At 45.8% G+C, this 18,416-nt stretch overlaps 1 pseudogene; it reads right to left on the bottom strand.

Annotated features, from left to right (window-relative positions):
• LOC129716423 (mothers against decapentaplegic homolog 4-like) overlaps positions 1–17,224 on the bottom strand; it is a 48,330-nt pseudogene extending 31,106 nt beyond the window's left edge.
• Positions 17,225–18,416: the final 1,192 nt, after the last annotated feature.

Below are 18,416 nucleotides of genomic sequence, written 5' to 3'. Positions count from 1 at the left end.
CACACACACACGCACAGAAAGACACACATACAGACACACATACATAGATACACACACACAGAGACACATAGACATACACACGTAGACACACACACAAACACACACATAGACAGACACACACACATAGACAGACACACATAGACAAACTGACACACACAGACACACACACACACATAGACACACACACACACATAGACAGACACACACACACACATAGAGACACACACAAACAGATACACACAGACAGACACACATAGACACACACACACACACACAGACACACAGAGACACACAGACAGGCGCACACACAGACAGACACAGTAGTTTAACAAGACATATAATCAAGATAGTGCATTCCCCTCCCCCCCAGTCAAGCAGAATAGAAAATGCCTGTAAATGTGCCATACTCTGCATTCCTAGATAAACAAACAATATTTAATATACATTTGGACAAGTATATGCATTGGGGAGATAAGACACAAAATGCCAGAGTAACTCAGCGGGTCAGGCAGCATCTCAGGAGAAAAGGAATAGGTGACGTTTCAGGTAGAGATACTTCTTCAGACTGAGAGTCAGGGGAGAGAAAAACTAGAAGTATGAAAAGGTACAGAACAAATCAGAGCTAGCAGGGAAGGTTTGAAGTGTGTCGACCTGAAACATCACTTATTCATGTTCTCCGTTTGAAGAAGGGTTTCGGCCCGAAACGTTGCCCCTTTCCTTCGCTCCATAGATGCTGCCTCACCCGCTGAGTTTCTCCAGCATTTTTGTCTACCTTCGGTTTTCCAGCATCTGCAGTTGCATTTTAAACAACATGCTGCCTGACCCACTGAATTCCTGAGCACTGTCAGTTTTTTTTTTTAAGTTTAGAAGGATTATGAGCCAAACATGGGCATGAGGAACGAGGGTAGATAGAAACATAGAAATTAGGTGCAGGAGTAAGCCATTCGGCCCTTCGAGCCTGCACCGCCATTCAATATGATCATGGCTGATCATCCAACTCAGTATCCCGTACCTGCCTTCTCTCCATAGCCCCTGATCCCCTTAGCCACAAGGGCCACATCTAACTCCCTCTTAAATATAGCCAATGAACTGGCCTCGACTACCCTCTGCGGCAGAGAGTTCCAGAGATTCACCACTCTCTGTGTGAAAAAAGTTCTTCTCATCTCGGTTTTAAAGGATTTCCCCCTTATCCTTAAGCTGTGACCCCTTGTCCTGGACTTCCCCAACATCGGGAGCAATCTTCCTGCATCTAGCCTATCCAACCCCTTAAGAATTTTGTAAGTTTCTATAAGATCCCCTCTCAATCTCCTAAATTCTAGAGAGATGGGGCGTCTTGGTCGGCTTCGACAAGTTGGGCCGAAGGGCCTGTTTCTATGCCATGCGACTAGGACCGGAAGGCTCGACATTCAATGCTAATACTGTTGGGCTGTTCCTCCAAGCTTGAGTGCGGCCTCACTCTGTCAATGGAGGTGGTTAGGAACAGAAAGACTATTTCCTTTAATATCACATAACAAGAAACTTCACCAAACTGGTTTATATCAAAGATAGACACAAAACGCTGGAGTAACTCAGCAGGTCAGGCAGCATCTCTGGAGAACAGGAAATAGGTTTAACAAGGAACTGCAGATGCTGGAAAATCGAAGGTAGACAAAAGTGCTGGAGAAACTCGGCGGGTGCAGCAGCATCTATGGAGCGAAGCAAATAGGCAAAGTTTCCGGCCGAGACCCTTCTTCAGATTGATATGGGGGGGAGGGAGAAGAAAGGAATAAGAGGAGCCAGAGGGCTGAGGGAGAGCTGAGAAGGGGAGAGACAATAAGGGCTACCGGAAATTGGAGGTCATTGTTCATGCCGCTGGGGTATAAACTGCCCAAGCGAAATATGAGGTGTTGCTCCTCCAATTTGTGGTGGTCCTCACTCTGGCCATGGAGGAGGCCCAGGACAGAAAGGTTGGATTTGGAATGGGAGGGGGAGTTGAAGCGCTGAGCCACCGGGAGATCAGGTTGGTTAATGCGGACTGAGCGGAGGTGCTCGGCGAAACGATCACCAAGCCTACGCTTGGTCTCACCGATGTAGATCAGCTGACATCTAGAGCAATGTGTATTTTGACACTGGACTCATATTAGGTTATAGGTACACAAAAATGCTGGAGAAACTCAGCGGGTGCAGCAGCATCTATGGAACGGAAGAGATAGGCAACTGCGAAATCTCCTCAAGGTATGCCTACTTTGAAGAAGTAAGGATTTCGGCCCGAAACGTTGCCTATTTCCTTCGCTCCATAGATGCTGCTGCACCTACTGAGTTTCTCAAGCACTTTTGTCTACCTTCGATTTTCCAGCATCTGCAGTTCCTTCTTAAACATTTTATCTACTCCACTGTGAAATCTCCTCAAGGTATGCCTACTTTGAAGAAGTAAGGGTTTCGGTCCGAAACGTTGCCTATTTCCTCCGCTCCATAGATGCTGCTGCACCCGCTGAGTTTCTCAGGCATTTTTGTCTACCTTCGATTTTCCAGCATCTACAGTTCCTTCTTAAACATTAATGTAATCCTGATCCCTATGTATCAATATCATTGTTTTTGTTGATCGTTATTCTTGTTTGTTTTGTTTTTGTAAAAAACTAATAAAAAGATTTAAAAAAAAAAAGATTAGACCTAAACAAGAACAGCACTCCCAATTCCAAGTTCGACCATTCGCGGGTCCAGGCAGCGGGCAGTCGATGGCCGCACAGCGGTCGGCTGCCTACCCCTTTTCCGGGGTTACACGCGGTGTCCATGGGGACTGTGGAGGCCTTCTGTGAACGCTGGTCACCACAGGAGGTTGAATATATTATAGATAAAAATGTTAATATTTTAATTTGATAATTTTGTTCAAGTGTTTTTTTAATTGTTTGAGCTTTCTACCTTCCCTTGTAAATTGTACATTTGTTTGAAAATCTAATAAAAAACATTTACGGGAAAAAAAAAAAAAAGAAATTCCAAATTCGATCCGGCATCCAACCCCAGACTATCTCGCTAATGAGAGCTGAGAAATTCGGCGGCCAAATCGCAATGTAAACACAGGCACACTGCAGAAACAATTTCCATTTACGCAGCAGCTTTAAGGCTGCACAAACATCTTGTGGGCGCGAAACAAGAGAGTAGCGTAGAATAGAGGGAAAGAGAAAATTGGCAGAGGAGATTTTAAACACAAGCTGTTGTTGATATGACTGCTCCACCTCACAATCCATTAAGAGACAAGCGCGTAGTAAAATTCACAAACAAACTCCGGGAAACATGAGCCTTCCACTCCAGGGAGTTCACATTTAAAATATTGAAAGCTATTGAAGTGGTCTTAAAACCGGAGGACGATATGACACACAGAGAGACAGTATTCTGTCCGTCGTGCCTGCTCCGTATCCCTTCCAGGCATACCGTGCGGAAACAGGCCCTTTGGCCCACCAGGTCTGTGCTATCCATCAGACACCCATTTACAGTAAACCTACATTAATCCCATTTGGTTCTCTCCACAACTTCCCAAAGATTCTACTCCACTTCAACAGTTTACATCAGGTAGTTTGGTTTAGTTTAGTTTCGAGATAGAGCGTGGAAATAGGCCCTTTCTGGGGGGGGGGCATAGTTTAAGAATAAGGGATCGGCCATTTAGAACGGAGACGAGGAAACACTTTTTCCCCCACAGAGTTGTGAGTCTGTGGAATTCTCTGCCTCAGAGGGCGGTGGAGGCCAGTTCTCTGGTTACTTTCAAGAGGGAGCTAGATAGGGCTCTTGAAGATAGCGGAGTCAGAGGATATGGGGAGAAGGCAGGAACGGGGTACTGATTGTGGATGATCAGCCATGATCACATTGAATGCTGGTGCTGGCTCGAAAGGCTGAATGGCCTACTCCTGCACCTACGGTCTATTGTCTTTTGGTCCATCGGGTCCGCGACGACCAGCGATCCCCACACATTAACACAAATCACAAGCCTGCATCAAGCCTGTTTTTATAATGTTGGGCGAGTCCAGAACCAGGGGTCACAGTCTTAGAATAAAGGGGAGGCTATTTAAGACTGAGGTGAGAAAAAACTTTTTCCACCCAGAGAGTTGTGAATTTGTGGAATTCCCTGCCACAGAGGGCAGTGGAGGCCAAATCACTGGATCGATTTAAGAGAGAGTTAGATAGAGCTCTAGGGGCTAGTGGAATCAAGGGATATGGGGAGAAGGCAGGAACGGGTTATTGATTGTTGAAATGTCAACACAGACTTGGTGGGCCGAAGGGCCTGTTTCCATGCTGTATCGTTCAATCAAGATACCCTGCAGGCTCTTAGGGCATGTTCATTGTTTGAAATGTAGACAACATGCGCAGTTAGCTCCCACATATAGTAATGACCCGACGAAGCAAGTCGTTAATAGTTTTAATAAATATTTAACGCTCAAACAACAGACCACGACACCAAGATAATTCCCCTGCATTCCTTTGAAAGAAGAGCTAGAGGAGTATTTATTTGTGGGAGAACAGAAAGCACCTCAGCTTAGAATGAAGAGGACGAGGGATTTCGTTAGCTAGAGGGCGGTGAATCTCCAAGACATTGGGTATTTTTAAACTAGAGACTTAGTTTAAATTTATTTTAGTTTAGAGATGCAGCGCGGAAACAGGCCCTTCGGCCCACTGGGTCTGCGCCGACCAGCGATCCCCGCACAGTAACACCATCCGACACCCACGAGGGACAATTTTTACATTTATACCAAGCCAATTAACCAACAAACCTGCACGTCTTTGGAGTCTGGGAGGAAACCTCTCGGAGATCTCGGAGAAAACCCACGCGGGTCACGGGGAGAACGTGCAAACTCCATAAAGACAGTAGCCGTAGTTGGGATGGAACCTGGGTCTGCAGCGCTGGCAGCAACTCTACCGCAGCGCCACCGTAATAAGTATTTAATGCACCATCATGAGTATTCCATTGTCATATATACTGAAAACTGAAGAACAGCAACAGAACCAGGTCTGTAATCGCAGTGCTCACAGATAACGTCATGAACAAAAAAAAGGGTTGGCGCACAATGTCCATGATCGATGATGGGTGATCGATGGTCCACATGGACTCGGTGGGCAGAAGGGCCTGTTTCTATACATGGAGACATAGAAAATAGGTGCAGGAGTAGGCCATTCGGCCCTTCGAGCCTGCTCTGCCATTCAATATGATCATGGCTGATCATCCATCTCAGTATCCCGTACCTGCCTTCTCTCCATAACCCCCGATCCCTTTAGCCATAAGGGCCACATCTAACTCCCTCTTAAATATAGCCAATGAACTGGCCTCAACTACCCTCTGTGGCAGAGAATTCCCCAGATTCACCACTGTGTGAATTTTTTTTTCTCATCTCGGTCCTAAATGACTTCCCCCCCTTATCCTTAAACTGTAACCCCTTGTACTGGACTTCCCCAACATCGGGAACAATCTTCCTGCATCTAGCCTGTCCAACCCCTTAAGAATTTTGTAAGTTTCTATAAGATCCCCCCTTAATCTTCCAAATTCTAGCGAGTACAAGCCGAGTCTATCTATTCAACGAATAGATCACGCCTGTTCTGCCACTCAGTGAGATCAGGCCTCAACATTTATTTCCTGTCCGCTTCCCATAATCCCGTCGTCTATCGATCTCACCCTTGAATATTCCCAGTGTGTCAGCAGCTCTCGGGCTACATCAGTTCAAATATTCACACAAATCCATTCCTCCCCAACTATGAGTCCCAAACGGTTTAAATGATAGACACAAGGAACTGCAGTTTACCAAATTAAAAAAGAAACAAAAACGCTCGAGTAACTAAGCGGGTCAGACAGCATCCCTGGAGAACGTGGATAGGTGAAGTTTCGGTTCAGGGCCATTCTGAAACATCACTTCTCCGGGGATGCTGCCTGACCCGCTGAGTTACTCCAGCACTTTATCTCTCTCCATGACTAATGGTCACTTCATCTAGAAACGATATCTACTAGGAAATAGGCAACGTTTCGGGCCGAAACACAAAGAGTTTTGGCCAGAAACGTTGCCTATTTCCTTCACTCCATAGATGCTGCTGCACTCCGCTGAGTTTCTGCAGCACTTTTGTATACCTTCGATTTTCCAGCATCTGCAGTTCCTTCTTAAAAACTATATCTACTAGTTTAGTTTAGAGATACAGTGCAGAAACGGGCCCTTCGGACCACCGGGTCGGCATCGACCAGCAATCCCCGCATACTGACACTATCCTACACACACTGGAGGCAATTTCACATTTTATACCAACGTTTACTATAAACCAGCACGCCTTTGGAGTGTGGGAGAAAACCAAAGTGGTCACGAAAGTACAAACTCCGTACTGACAGCACCTGCAGTCGGGATCGAACCCGGGTCTCTGTGATCGCTGTACGGCAGCAACTCTACCGCTGCGCCACCATGCCGCCCGAGTTTTGGATTTTCACCCCGGCAACCATTTTCACCGCACGGCCTCTGCACAATTCTTTACAATTCAATTACAACGCTTCTCTCTCTCTCTCTCTCCTAAACCCCAAGTATCAGGTTCAATCTATTCCACAATCTTTTCATTCCCAGAATCAATTTAGCCAGCCTTCCCTGCACCGCCGCCAATGTAACTACATCCTCTCAAATGGCAAGGTCCAAAAGTGTATACAGTAATCAAGTCTGACCTCAAAACCCTGTACAATTGTAGCGCCAGCCATTCCCAGTCTTGAGCTCCATCCCTCTTGCAGCAAATGCCAACGTCGTTTGCTTTCCTGACAACTCGACTTCCTGATACATAGGCAATAGGTGAAGGAGTAGGACATTCGGCCCTTCGAGCCAGCACCTCCATTCAATGTGATCAACCACAATCAGCACCCCTAAGGGGATATGCGGAGAAGGCAGGAAAGGGGGGGGGGTTCTGATTGTGGATGATCAGCCATGATCACAGTGAATGGTAGTGGTGCTGGCTCGAAGGGCTGAATGGCATACTCCTGCACCGATTGTCTATTGTCTAAGAGTGGCAAGGGGGGGGTTTAGTGGAAAGGCAGAGGTTACGGTGGCGCAGCGGTAGAGCTGTTGGCTTACAGCGCCAGAGACTCGGGTTCGATCCTGACGATGGGTACTTGTTTGTACGTCCTCCCCGTGGGTTTTCTCCAGGTGCTCCGGTTTCCTACCACACTCCAAAGACGTGCAGGTTTGTGGGTTAATTGGCTACAGTATAATTACAAATTGTCCCTAGTGTGTGGAGGATAGTGCTGGTGTGTGGGGGGTTCCGATTGTGGATGATCAGCCATGATCACAGTGAATGGCGGCGGTACTAGCTCGAAGGGCCGATTGGCCTACTCCTGCTCCTATCGTCTTTTGTCTGGCGCTGCAAGGCAGCAATTCTAGCGCTGCGCCACTGTGCCGTCCAATTTGTGGACCTGAAATGCCTGGCTTAAAGTTATTACCCTCCCTGACAAAAATAGTGAACTAAAACATGAACTGAACGCCACAGATATAGAAGGCACGGGTCAGGTTTGCACCTACCTGCAATCGGCCATCCAGGGTCCGCTGGATGGTCACACATTTGCTGGGATGCGATCCATTTGTTGTAATGGCGGTGATCAACGAGTCCAATTCGTCTTTCTTCTCCTTGAGCTTTTTCACCAAACTCTCAATGGCGCGCTTGGCAAAGCTCTCGTTCTCCCCGCCCTGCCGATGGCACATCAGGCTGTGCACGATGCTCAGGCAAGCATCATTGCTGGTGGGAGGATTCAAAGACATACTGCAGCGGGACCCTGCGGCAAACCAGAAGTGAATGTTGCTTAGAGAATAGCCACATCTGTGTGTGTCAAGATTAGCGCTTAACGTGGTTATTATAGACTGCTAGCTTCAAATGCGGGTTTGAGTTTAGAGATTCAGCACGGAAACAATAGACAATAGGTGCTGGTGTAGGCCATTTGGCCCTTCGAGTCAGCACCGCCATTCAATGTGATCATGGCTAATCATCCCCAATCAGTACCCAGTTTCCTGCCTTCTCCCCATATCCCCTGACTCCGCTATTTTTAAGAGTCCTATCTAGCTCTCTCTTGAAGCATCCAGAGAACCTGCCTCCACCGCCCACTGATGCAGAGAGTTCCACAGACTCACCACTCTCTGTGAGAAAAAGTGTTTCCTCGTCTTCGTTCTAAATGGCTTACTCCTTATTCTTAAACTGTGTGTGGTCCCTGGTTCTGGAGTATGTGTCAAGATTAGCGTGACATGGTCAGTATAGGCTGCTCGCTTCAATATTCAAGAGTTTATTGTCATGTGTCCCAGATGGGACAATGAAATTCTTGCTTTGCTTCAGCACAACAGAATATAGTAGACATGAATCAAACGCGGGTTTTAGTTTAGAGATACAGCACGGTAGCAGATCCTTCGGCCCACCGAGTCCGTTCCAACCAGTGATCACCCCGTACACTGGCACTGCCCTAAATACGGGACAATTTCCAATTCTTACCAAAGCCAATTAACCTACGAGGAGCAGCATCTCATATTTCGCTTGGGTAGTCTGCACCCCAGTATGAACATTGACCTCCAATTATAGGTAGTGCCTGCTTTCTCCCTCTTTCCCCTCCCCTTCCACAGCCCACTGTCTGAGAACCAGTCTCCCCACGTTAAACAAAGTCAAGCACAGGCGTCCCTCATATAGGGAATAGCACCCTGGAGACACCCATGGTCAGCCATGACCGAAGGGGGCCTAAGAATCTAAAAACAGCCTCTTAAACATCACCTGTCACGATTACAGCTAGAAGCCTAATTTTAAAATCTATTGAAGAGCTTCCCATCAAGTTTCTTGCCCTTCACTAGTTTCTCAAGTCAAGCAGCAAAAGTCTTTATCATGCTCTCTCTCCATGCATCTTAATGAACAAGCTCTGGCATGCAGTGCACACTTCGATAAGGAGTTCCATGGTGGCAAAGCAAGGAGGCAAGTGCTCTGGGCAAAGCAGCTAAAACCTAATTTGAGGAAGGACATCCTTGTGATTGAGGCAGTGCAGTGTTGGTTCATGAGATTGATCCCTGGGGTGGCGGGGCTGTCATATGAGGAAAGATTGAAAAGACTAGGCTTGTATTCACTGGAGTTTAGAAGGATGAGGGGATATCTTATAGAAACAAATAAAATTATAAAAGGACAAGCTAGATGCAGGAAAAATGTTCCCAATGTTGGGCGAATCCAGAACCAGGGGCCACACACAGGCTTAGAATAAAGGGGAGGTCATTTAAGACTGAGGTGAGAAAAAACGTTTTCACCCAGAGAGTTGTGAATTTGTGGAATTCCCTGCCACAGAGGGCAGTGGAGGCCAAATCACTGGATGGATTTAAGAGAGAGTTGGATAGAGCTCTAGGGGCTAGTGGAATCATGGAATATGGGGCAAAGGCAGGCACGGGTTATTAATTGGGGACAATCAGCCATGATCACAATGAATGGCGGTGCTGGCTCGAGGGGCCGAATGGCCTCCTCCTGCACCTATTTTCCATGTTTCTAAAACTTGGATGGAACCAAAATGGCCACTCTTTATGCAGAGCAGGTCATTAAATAAAAATTTCTGATTGATGTGGCTTAGTTTTAACACGCATGATGGCAGAATGAGGTGCAGGCAATGAGAATGTAGGTCAATTATCATGCTTGAATGCAACCTATATCAGATTATTAGTATGTTAATCACAACAATCTATAACACCCTCAAACAGAAAAATGCAGATAAACTGATCTTCCTGTAAGATTCCTCTCACACCATCGCGAGGACCACAATTGTGCAGGCTACACTCTACAATGACTCTGACTATGGTGACTTGACTGGTCATTGAGCTGTATGAGGATGCCAGAGGTTGATGGACCAGCACTTTGACTGAACATCTGATATCTGAAGAAGGGTCCCAACTGGAAACGTCAGCGATCCGTGATACATCGGAACATAGAAAATAGGTGGAGCAGGCCATTTGGCCCTTCCAGGACAGTGTCTAACCCCTGACTCCAGTCTTGAACTGTTATGACAACAGCTTAGATGAAAGAGAATAACTCTTGCCAATGGAATATCTTCAATATCCAACATTGAAAATACTACGGTAAACATCTCGGGCTACGAGACGCCAGTAACTCTGCACCTTCGGAATTATTTAGGAGCAAACTTACGCGAGTTTAAAAGGCACGGAAGGAAGGGCAAGGAGGAATATGATCTACAAATCCCACTATTGACAGACAAAGCAACCACAATACACACTGACTCACCTTAACCAGGCAATACAAAGCAACAAACAACACTGAATGAGGAGGTAGATAATGGAAAAGAAAAAAATAGTAGATGGAATCTGAAGGGGCAATTTTTCACACCATCTTGGTTGAGGCTTAATATGCACTGCTTAAAAGAGGTGGTGGAGACAGATAATCTTGTGACATTTCAGAAGTATCCAGATAAGTATTAGACAGCGGGAGAGTTGATGGGCAATATATATATATATATGGGTATGTTGTGAGTATGTGTATATTTTTCTCTCGTTTGTCATATCATACTATGCATATTCTGTTGTGCTGCAGCAAGTAAGAATATCATTGTTCTATCTGGAACATATGACAATAAAACACTCTTGAGTAGGGCAAAGATTTCAAGGAAATACGAAGGATACGGTTTTTCCACAGAGTGCATGGAACGAACTGCCACAGGAGGTGTGGAAGTGTATAATGGCACAATATTTAAAATACATTTGGACGGGTGGCACATGGATAGGAAAGACTTAGTGGGATGCCAACACAGGCAAAGGGGTTGGCACGGATGAGTTGGGCCAAAGGGCCTGTTTCGGTACTGTATAACTCCGTGAACCTTGGTGTACAAGCCTATTACTACTAGACTATGATGACAGGAATTAGTGCTAGCCGCAATGCAATTCACAATGCATCTGAATGAATTGGATACACTAATTGTTTTCTCATCAAAGTTTTACTATAATATAAAGGACAGGCACATAAATGCTGGAGTAACTTATTGGCTCAGGCAGCATCACTGGAGAAAAGCTGCCTGTGAAGGCGGCATAAAGAGTCAGTAAATGGAGACAGACACATTAGGCAAGCAAGATGTGGGGAAATGTGTAGCTTTTCACTTTGGGACGAAGAATAAATATTTGAGAAATAGTTAAATTTGAGTACACAGAGGGATCTGGGAATGCTGACTCACAAAAAGCAAACCAGCAAGTGAAATAAGCAGCTAATAAAAGGGCGATCTGGTAGAGCTGCTGCCTCACAGCACCAGAGACCCGGGTTCCATTGGACCTTGGGTAACACCTGTGTGGAGTTTGCACATTCTCCCTGTGACTGCGTGGGTTTACTCCGGGTGCTCCAGTTCCCCCCACACCCATCCAAAAACCACGCGGGTTTGTAGGTTAACTGACCTCTGTAATTGCCCCTGGTGTGTAAAGGGCCTGTCCCACTTGGCCGTCATATGTAAAATAGGTCGACATCGTGACGCGTGGGGTGCGCGTGGTGAGGCGTGGAATTGCATGTGGTGTCGCGCGGCGCTCCAGGATTTCGTAGTGTAGCGAAATCCTTACGTGACGCATCCCGTATGCACGCTGGCGCATTGGCTACGCACGCTGACGCATTGGCGTCGCACGCTGGCGTCCTGATGTCTCACGTGTATCGCGAGGTGACGCATGGTTACGTCACCGCGCGCCAACGCCGGTAACCATGCGTTGCCGCGCGCCGCTGTGCTGATGCGTGATTTGCGCGCGACGTAGCGCATCACGACGCGTCAACCTATTTTACATATGATGCGTAAATGACGGCCAAGTGGGACAGGCCCTTAAGGAGTCGACATGAAAGTGAGATAACATTGAACCAGCGCGGACGAGTGATCGATGTCGAAGGCCTGTTTCTACTCTGTATCTCTAACTAAACCAAAATGGTCTGAAGGGTCCCAACCCAAAATGTCGGCAGTCACGTTCTCCAGGGATGCTGCCTGACCAGCTGAGTTAATATCCATGTACCTGTCCAAATGTCCCTTAAATGTTGGCAATAGCACCTGCCTCAACTACTTCCTCTGGCAGATCATTCCATATACACGCCACCCTCTGTGTGGAAAAGTAGCCCTTTCAGAGGGTAGTCCCCCTGTACTCGAGGCCTCAGCTACGTCACGCCATTTTTTTCAACATGTTTTAAAAAAAGCTCGCCATGGAAAAAAAATCGATACTTTTTTACTCGTAGTAGGTCGGCATGTTAGTCTAGGTAATCGAAGGTAGTCGTAGTTAGTCTTCATCTTAGTCGAAGGGAGGTCTTCACTCTCCACTATTCGGTGTCCAATTTTCCCGAAGTTAGTCGTAGCTAGTCGAAAGAGGTCTCTACATAGTCGAAGGATGTCTTCAACTTGTCATTTTTTCAAACTCTTCTAAACTCGCCAATTAGGTCGCCCAACTGGGACAGCCCCTTAAAGCAAACATATCTGCACCGTACCACGACCAGACCAGAGAAACCACGCCTGCACCAATCCACAAGAACAAACATGAGCCAAAGCTTGAGAGAAATTCCTCTCCAGCAAGGATTCGATTAAAATATAGAAATTCTCCTCATCCTAGGTAGACTACAGTTCATTAAAAGTGAAAAGGCGTGTGCATGAACCGCTGAATTTCTCCCCCGTCTAGCTCCACTCTAAGGGCTGCAGGGAATCCATTCTGTCCTTTTGAAATAAAAAGTGGTAGAAAAAAAAAGACTCTGGCATCTACTGAAGTAGAACGAACGCATTACCATCCGTTTCACATAACCCATTTAGTAGGGCAGAATTTAAGACCGTCCACGTCAGTCACAACGGCAATTCAGCCAGCAGAGATCCGTCAGCTGAAGTCATTCTTGATAAATGTAATACATTTTTTAAAGCAGTGTCCAATTGAATAGATTAAAAAAACGCAGCAGACGCAGTGTCTACAGCGGAGGTGCCAAACTCAATTTGCACACTGGGCCAAGTCTGGCCTCCTGGCACTTGACATGGCCCAGACTGAAATCATCCAGACAGTGGCGCAGAGAGGAAGAAAAAAAAATCACAAATCACAATGTCTCTCCTTTGTTTTTCTCTGTATCAATTTCTGGGAGCAAGGACAATCGCCAGCCTCTCTTGGCCAAGTCAAAATGCTTTTTCTTGATATGTTTATTGGTGCTTACTATTTTACTGGGTATTCTCCACAAATAGTAGCAACGGATCACTTTAACTCTGCAACCACTTTAATTCTGTCATTGGACTCTATGTAAGAATCCCATTGCATTGTTTACAGCGAATGGCATGTTGGCCTTTATAACAAGAGGAGTCGAGTATAGGAGCAAAGAGGTCCTTCTGCAGTTGTACAGAGCCCTAGTGAGGCCACACCTGGAGTATTGTGTGCAGTTTTGATCCCCTAATTTGAGGAAGGACATTCTTGCTATTGAGGGAATTCAGCGTAGGTTTACAAGGTTAATTCCCGGGATGGCGGGACTGTCATATGCTGAGAGAATGGAGCGGCTGGGCTTGTACACTCTGGAGTTTAGAAGGATGAGAGGGCATTTTATTGAAACGTATAAGATTGTTAAGGGTTTGGACACGCTAGAGGCAGGAAACATGTTCCCGATATTGAGGAAGTCCAGAACCAGGGGCCACACACAGTTTAAGAATAAGGAGCAAGCCATTTAGAAGGGAGACAAGGAAACACTTTTTCTCACAAAGAGTGGTAGAATTCTATGATTCAGAGGGCGGTGGAGGCAAGTTCTCTGGATGCTTTCATGAGAGAGCTAGATAGGGCTCTTAAAAATAGCGGAATCAGGGGATATGGGGAGAAGGCAGGAATGGGGTACTGATTGAATGGCGGCGCTGGCTCGAAGGACCGATTGGCCTACACCTGCATTTATTGTCTATTGTGACGCAACTAGTCAATACGCTCCCTAGCCGTAAACCCATACAAGTTCAAGAGAGCAGCGTTCAATATCCTCAATCTTTTAAGTTGAGGAGTTGATCACAGGGTGAACATGCAGATTTCACACAACAGTTCCTAAGGGGCCCAATGGCCTACAGCTGCACCTATTGTCTATTGTCTTGTCTGAGGTCAGATTGGAAACCTGGTCATTAAAGCTGTGTGGCGGCAGACCTCATTTATATGACGTTGGAAACTTCAAAGGCACAGCCAAATAAAATCTGTCTGCATTTTTTCAATGCAATTTTATTGAGATTTAAGATTGGTTGTTCTTATGAAAACTGAGGGAAACGAATGCCAAATATTTGAGGTCAAAAAGCCATACAGCAGAGCAGCCTTACAGTCCAACTCATCCATGAGTACCAAGATGCCCCATTTAAAGCGAGTCCGATTCACCCACTTTTGGCCCATATGTCTCTAAACCTTGAGATAGAAGGAACTGCAGATGCTGGTTTACAAATGCAAAAAAAAGTGCCATAGCAACTCAGAGGGTCAAGCAGCATCTCTGGAGAACATGGGATAGGTGACGTTTCGGATCTGAGCCGAAACGTTGCCTATTCATGCCACAGGCAATGATGGTCCAATTCTACACAGCCATCGTAGAGAGTCTGTCCTCACCTTCTCCATCATGGTCTGGTTTGGCTCAGCCGCCAAACACAACACCTGGAGGCTGCAGCGAATCGTCCGATCAGCTGAGAAGGTTATTGGATGCAACCTTCCCTCCATTGATGAACTGTACACTGCAAGGGCCAGGAAGCGAGCGGGCAAGATCATCTCTGACCCCTCTCATGCTGACCACAAACTCTTTAAATCACTTCCCTCTGGAAGGCGACTCCAGACTGTCAAAGCTGCCACAGCCAGACATAAAAACAGTTTTTATCCACGAGTAGTTGCTCTACTCAACACCCAAAAATCTGTAGCCTCCCTTTGATCTGGTATTTTGTTGGTTCACATGCTTGATCAATGGTGTTTTATCATTAATGTTTTACTATTATTAATGTTTAGTTTTTCTGAGTCATTCATAGCTATCACTGTATGTCATGTTGTTACTTGTGGGCGGAGCACCAAGGCAAATTCCTTGTATGTGCATACTTGGCCAATAAACGTACTTACTTACTTACTTTCTACATCGATGTTGCCTGAACCACTGTGTTTCTCCAGCATTTTGTCTTTTTTTCCCCTCTAAATCTTTCCTATCTCATTAAAGCGCAGCAATTTTGAAATTAAAAAGTAAAAATAAGAATATACTTGATACATTAGCAACCATCGCCTCCGGGCCACAGGCGAACACCGATCATTGTATTTTACCAAGTGTGAATAAGCAGAGATTTCATTCAGAGTTTCGGAATCACTGTGACACTTGATACAATTACTGCTCGTGTAACACATCAGTTAAAATATTTTAAATAACTGAAGTATGAATCACTGCGGAGTACTGGTAAAGTCCTGAATTGAAGGGAGAGAATTAAACTATAAACTACATTTCCAGCAGTTTGTCAACAGTGTGTTTGTGTGTGTCTGAGTGTGCGTGTGTGTCTCTGTGTCTGTGTGCGTGTGTGTCTCTGTGTCTGTGTGCGTGCTGCGTGTGTGTGTGCGGCAGTGTCTGGAACATTCAGAGACAAGAAATACACCCGGTCATAGTCCTCAGAGCAAAGAGACAGAAACACATCCTGGAAATAGTCAATGAGGGCCACACCAGACATCAAGCAGCCATCAAGCACCACCTGAATAATGAAAGGCCCTGATAGAGTGGATGTGGAGAGGATGTATTCCAGCAGTGAGTGAGTCCAGGACCAAATCTTTTGTAAGCATCATGATAAAACCTGCTTCAACTACAAGTACCTTCTCAGCCAGCTTGGTCCATATACCTACCATCCTTTGTGCAAAAAAAAAACTTGCTCACCTTGAACCTATGTCTTTTGTCCCTCCCACCTTAAACCTTTACCCTCCAGTCTTTGACATTTACGCCCCGAGGAAAAAGGTTACATTATTTACGCCTCCTTTGGTTTTTCTGGACTTCCATGACCTGATAAGTGATACACTAGAACCATAATCGTATCATGACACAAAGTACTGGAGTAACTCAGCGGGTCAGGCGGCATGCCTGGAAAACATGGATAGGTGACGTTTCGGCTCAGGACCCTGCTTCAGAAGGTCTGTGGAATTCTCTGCCTCAGAGGGCGGTGGAGGCCGGTTCTCTGGGTACCTTCAAGAGAGTGAGATAGGGCTCTTAAAGATAGTGGAGTCAGGGGATATGGGGAGAAGGGAGGAACGGGGTACTGATTGGAGATGATTGTCTATTGTTACCTATCCATGATCACATTGAATGGCAGTGCTGGCTCAGAGGGCCGAATGGCCTACTCCTGCATCTATTGTCTATTGTTACCTATCCATGATCTCCAGGAAATAGACCCGGCCTCCACCGCCCTCTGAGGCAGAGAATTCCAGACTCACAACTGTGCCTGACCTGCTGAGTTATGCCAGTGCTATCTCTCTTTTTTTTTTTGTAGACCAGCATCCGCAGTTCCTCGTCTCTAATTAATCATATCATCGCTATCATCTTAAATAATAACAGTTAAAGCCAAAGCTGCCAATGAACAGTTCCAGCCTGCCAAGAAGCTGACATCAATGGCCCCGCTTCAGAAAATACCTGGATACATGAGGCAGATCAGAGTCAGTCACTACCTCGATTTACAGCGAGTATAATTACTAGGTCTGTCAGCGCCACTCCCCTGTTGCCATTTTTTAAAACCGCTCAAAGAAATATGATCTGCAGTTAATTATAGTTCATTAGAATATACACCAGACAAAACATAACGAAAAAAATGTAAATTTCTCCCTGATAAAATGTCTTGGTAAGGCAGCTGCTTGTGTCTGCTGAAGAATTGATAGAGTCTTGTACTGAAAATAATAATTTAAAAGTGCAATGCTGGTTCTCTCCTTCATTTAATCAATTTCACTCTGCAGCTAATTTCTTCAAAAAAAGAATAAAGGCTCGTCTCGCAATTGCTCATCTGTGGGCCCTGCTAGCCTTCGGCTTCGGCGATCGTGAATCTTACCGTCTGGTACTCCAGATTTAGGAAGAGACAAGTTGAATTTGACACCCGTAAAATGGACGGACAGACCACCCCCCCCCCCCCCCCCGGCACAGACACCGTTACCTTCCATCGCCAGACGACAGGAAAAGTCGAAGCTGACGACTTTGTTCACTTTAACGAAAGCCAGACCAACAGATATGCAATTTTTGCAAGATCCACAGTCAAATGTCCGCTACTGAAGATATGAAACAACGCTCTTCTCCTGCACACATTTGGGAACTAGACTAAACACTGACTTGCGTCGCGGGGTTCCTGATAGTAGTTTGGGAACAGGCTGAGCACAGAACAAACTCTAGGCCACAAGGGACAGGTTAAGAAAATGTATTCACAGGAGTGTGCGTTTGTGTGCGTTAAAAACAATTCATATTTCTATTGCAGTTCTATATATCTCAGAACTTTAAACCATCCATCAATGACTAGGTTAAAGATTCTGTAAGGAAGAGATAAGACTTTAAGACATATTGCCTTCCATCACAGTGTGGAGGTGCCTGGTGGATTCCCTGTGGTGGATGTTAAACTGTGTTCATTGCGTGTTCTGTTATGACTGCAAGGCACCCAATTTCGTTCAAAACATTTTTGAATGGCAATAAACTCAACTCAACTCAAAAGAGCTCTATAACTAACTAATTTTCTTTAGACATGCAGTGTGGAAATAGGCCACTTCAGTCCACGCCGACCACCCATTCACACTAGTTCTATGTTATCTCACTTTTTCAACCACTCCCTACACACGGAGGCCAATTTTTACAGAGACCAGTTAACCTACAAACCCGCACGTCTTTGGAACGTGGGAGAAAACCAGAGCACCCGGAGGAAACCCACGCGGTCAAAGGGAGAATAGGCAAACACCACACACAGACAGCACCCATAGTCAGGATCTGGCGCTGTGAGAGCAACTCTACCAATGCTCAGTTTGAAGAAGGCTCCCAATCCAAGACGTCACCTATCCAAAACTACACGGGTTGCACTATCCAGAGATGTCTCCAGGGATGCTTCCAGACCTGCCGAGTTACTCCAGCACTGTCTTTTTCCCCCCTACTATCCACAACTATCTCTACACTGTTTTCTCACTCCAATTCCCAACATCCTTGCATCTACTTCACTGCCAATGTCGTCCAACAAGTCTTTAGAAATAATCTGATTACACTACCCACCAAAACAGATTCCACATTATAACCACCCTCTGCACACAATTATATTCACCTCAAAAAAGTCACAACGTTTAGAGTAACTGCGCAGTCAGGCAGCATCTCTGGAGAATATAGATAGATCACGTTTTGAGTCCGACCCGCAATGTCACTTGTCCATGTTCTCCAGAGACGCTGCCTGACCAAAGATAGACACAAAGTGCTGGAGTTACTCGGTGGGTCAGTCAGCATCTCTGGTGGAAAATGATAGGTGA

Source organism: Leucoraja erinacea, unplaced genomic scaffold (assembly GCF_028641065.1).
Source record: "Leucoraja erinacea ecotype New England unplaced genomic scaffold, Leri_hhj_1 Leri_231S, whole genome shotgun sequence".
NCBI lineage: Eukaryota > Metazoa > Chordata > Chondrichthyes > Rajiformes > Rajidae > Leucoraja > Leucoraja erinaceus.
This window is presented reverse-complemented; position numbering and strand designations above follow the sequence as displayed.